General features: G+C 21.5%; 1 protein-coding gene across 1 annotated transcript in view; it reads right to left on the reverse strand.

Annotated features, from left to right (window-relative positions):
- The window catches only part of LOC117173386 (zinc finger matrin-type protein 2), a 16490-nt gene that overhangs the window by 2470 nt on the left and 9860 nt on the right, over nt 1-4160 (reverse strand). The gene's annotated exons all lie outside the window — the stretch shown is intronic.

Below are 4160 nucleotides of genomic sequence, written 5' to 3' on the forward strand. Positions count from 1 at the left end.
CGCGATTCCGTTTAAAAGGTGTTTACAGATTCTGAAATTTTTTTTTAATAATTTAAAATTGTAAAAAAAGTTCAAAAAACATATAAATGTTTCAAGATTTGGTAATAAAAATTTTTAAGCATTTAAGGGTTGAAAAAGTATTTTAAAGTTTTAAAAAAATTCCAAATTAATTAAAAATTTGAAGTAATTTCAAATAATCTTGCTATTTATACAAAGATTTCGATGCAAATAGCGCACGGGCTGATTTGAAATCAAATATAGATTTTGGAGGATTTTTAATAAAATATTTCGAAGATTTTTAAACATTTTTTTTTCAATTTTGCAGAATTTTAAACATTTGAGGAAAAACACGGATCTGTTTTAAAGGTGTTTACAAGTTCTGAAAACTTTTTTAAAAATAAAGTAAAATTTTTAAAAAGTCCAAAAAATATTTAAATGTTTCAGGATTTTTAAATAAAAATTTTGAAGCATTTTAAGGGTTGAAACAATATTTAAAAGTTTTGAAAAAATTCCAAATTAATAAAAAATTTGAAATAATTTCAAATAATCCTGCTATTCATACAAAGATTTCGAGGCAAATTGCGCACGGCCTGATTTGAAATCAAATATAGATTTTGGCAGATTTTTAACAAAAAAATTTCGAAGCTTTTTAAAGATTTTTGGTTAGTCATACAGGATTTAAAACATTTTAGGAAAAACTCGATTCCGTTTAAAAGGTGTTTAAAAGTTCTGAAAATTTAAAAAAAAAAAATTTAAAATCGTAAAAAAGTCCAAAAAACATATAAAAGTTCAAAGATTTTGAAACAAAAATTTTGACGCATTTTAAGGGTTGAAAAAATATTTAAAAATTTGCAAAAAATTCCCAATTAATTAAAAATTTTAAATGATTTCAAAAATAATCCGGCTATTTATACAAAAATTTCGATGCAAATAGTGCACGGCCTGATTTGAAATCAAATATAGATTTTGACAGATTTTTAACAAAATATTTTGAAGCTTCTTAAAGATTTTGAAGAATTTTTCTCAATTTTGCAGGATTTCAAACAAAATTAAATAATGTAAGAATTTTAAAAAGTGCAAAAAACATCTAAATGTTTGAATATTTTCAAATAAAATTTTAAAGCATTTTAAAGGTATTTAAACTATTTAAAATAAAAATCATTTTTAATTTAAGTTGTTTTCAGTTTATAAAAAAATGTGATCGATTTTGAATGTTTCTACTCTAAAATTGATTAAAATGATATAATTTTAAAATTTGTTTAATGTATTGATTGTTTCTTCAATTTAGAGCATTGAAAATGATAACTAGAGTTCATATTTTTCCAGCCGAATGTATTTAATTTTAAATTGTTTATTTGAAAATTCCGTTTTACACGTGTAAATTGTTGAATGAAAGAAATTCTAAATTTTAGTTTTAAAAGTTTAAAATTTAAGAATTGCACTTTGAATGCTTTAATTTGCAGCTCAGTTTTTATGACTTCAAATGGAAAAAAAATTTGGCATTAGAGTTTAATTTTTTTAAATTTCATTGGCAATTAAAAAATATTTTGTGTCCAAAGAAATAAAAAGGAACGTAATTAAAGTTTCGTCACGTTTATTTTCGTTCTTTTGTATATAAAATATAATTACTAAATAAGTTTGACATTATGTCTTCGTAGTATCATTATATTTTGAAATTTTCTTTTTCCTAGACTGACCTTAGTTTTTAGCCAAATTATTCAATTAATATGTTTAATTTAGAAAGCTTTGAAAAATTATATTACAAGATATTTTTAAATATATTAAAACTGTCGATTAATCAAATAATTGAATGATACTAAAATAGATTTGATAATAGCTTTCATTTGTCCCTAAAAACCACGAATTTGATCATAATTTTTAAAAAATTATATTATTTCCTAATTTTTAAAAAGACTTAAAATTTTTTTAAATAAAACTCAAAATAATTCAAATAAATTGGAATAAAATTTTTAATAAAAAAAGACGCCACTAATTTCCGAAAAATTAGAATGAATGTAGATAAATTTAAGAGAATAAAGACTTCAAGATCAATTAAATAAAAACTTTTATAAAATAAAAGAAGTCTATAGAATTGAATAAATAGAAATTCAGGGTGAATTCCAAAAAATGATTGAAAATTTCTTCAAATCTTTGAAAGTCTACTAATTTATAACCAAGAAAGAATTCAAATAAATTAGAAAGAATTTTAAAAATCGAAAAAATTGCATTGGTTTCAGTGATTTCAGTGAATGGTTTCAGTGATTCAGTGATTTCAGTGAATGGAAAACAATTCAAAAATGAGAAAAAATTAATTGAATTTAGTAGGTTTGAAAAGAGATTAGAAAAATGAAAAAGAATTCAAAAAATTTGATAAAATTCCTAAGAATAATTTAAAATGATTTTTAAAGACTTCAAGAATTAAAATGAATTAATACGAATTTCAAATAATTGCAAAATATATTTGAAAATCTCTTAAAATCTTTACTACCCTAAGAAATCCCTCACTTCTTGTGAAAGATCCTTGTAATTAATTAAAACCCTCAGGAATTCTTTGAAATTGTTTTAATATCTTTTAAATGCCCTAGGATCTTTTAAAATACCCTAAAATAATTCCAAGTCTTTGAAATCTTTACAAACTATTGTGGTAAATAAAAAATTTCTGGGCCTGGAATATTCTTTATTCTTAAATATTCCAATCGCTTGGAAATCTGTTTAAATTATTCAAAATAAATTACAAATTTCTAGGGAATTTCTGTGAAATCTTTAAAAATTCCATAAAAACTTAAAGATCCTGTAAAATCGTTGCAATATATTCCGAAAATCTAAAAAAATTCTTTATCCCAAAATATTTCAAATTCAAAGCTCTTGAAAATGCTTTGAAGTTTTAAAAATACGTTAAAATATATAGGAAAGATCTCTGAGGCCTGCAAATGTTGCAATTTTATACCAAAAAATACTATTTTCTAGCAAAATACATGAATTTTTAGTCAAATAGTTAAATTTTTAAATAAAAAATATTATTTTTTATCTAAATAGTTGAATTTCGATCAAAAAAAAAAGGTAGAGCCTTTAACCAAAAATGGAATAAAGAAATTTTCACTTTAAAAAATTAATTTGCCACGCAAAACAACGAATATGCATTCAAATTGATGAATTTTCAACTATAATGATGTAGCCTCAACTGGAATAGATTAATTTTAAACCAAAAAGATGATTTTTTTTTACAAAAAAAGTTGTACTTTCAAACAAGTAGTTTTATTTTCAACCATAAGGATGCATTTTAAAAAAAAGATGAATATCTAAGTAGAATACTTGAATTTTCAACTGATAAAATTAATTTTCGAGAGAAAAAAACTTTTTCAACAAAATAAATGAATTTTTAATCAAATATATAAGTTTTCAACAACAAAAATCGATTTTCAAACAAATAGTTGCATCTTAATCAAAATTAAAAAAATCAGATCAACCCATGAATTTTCAACTTCAATGATGAATCTTCAATTGGAATAGATAAATTAAAAAAAAAAAAATGAGTTCAGTCAAAAAATCAATAGTAAAATTTTTATTTGAAAAAATTCATTTTCAACAAGAAAAATGACTTTTGAACTAAAATAATGTAATTTCCAACTGAAATAGTACATTTTTAGTTTACGAAAAAAAATTAATTTGAAATGAAAAGAAAATAGTAAATACATAAATTTTTAACTTCAAATTATGGATCTTAAACCAAAAAGTTAATTTTTAGCAAAAGAGTTTTACTTACAACCAATTAATTAAATTTTCATTCGAAAAAAAAACTAAAAGAAAAATGTAGTAGCTGATATTTAAAAAAAAAACAATGTTTTTATTTTTAATCAAAAACAGTTCAATTCCACCCAAAAAGACGACTTTTTAACATGCTTTGAATTTTCAAATAAGAAAAAATGGCAAAAAACTGTTAAATTTTTATGCCAAAAGATGAATTTTCAACGAAAAAAATTAATATTCTAACCTTAGGAACAAATTTTTCATAAAAATATATCAATTTTCAACTAGGTACTTGAATTTTCAACTAACAACTATACATTTTTAACTAAAAATAAAATAGTTAAATTTGCAGCTGAAAAAAATTTCAAACAAAGAAAAAACTAATTTTCTATAAAATAGCGCATTTATCACAA

This window comes from Belonocnema kinseyi, chromosome 5, assembly GCF_010883055.1.
Source record: "Belonocnema kinseyi isolate 2016_QV_RU_SX_M_011 chromosome 5, B_treatae_v1, whole genome shotgun sequence".
NCBI classification, from domain to species: domain Eukaryota; kingdom Metazoa; phylum Arthropoda; class Insecta; order Hymenoptera; family Cynipidae; genus Belonocnema; species Belonocnema kinseyi.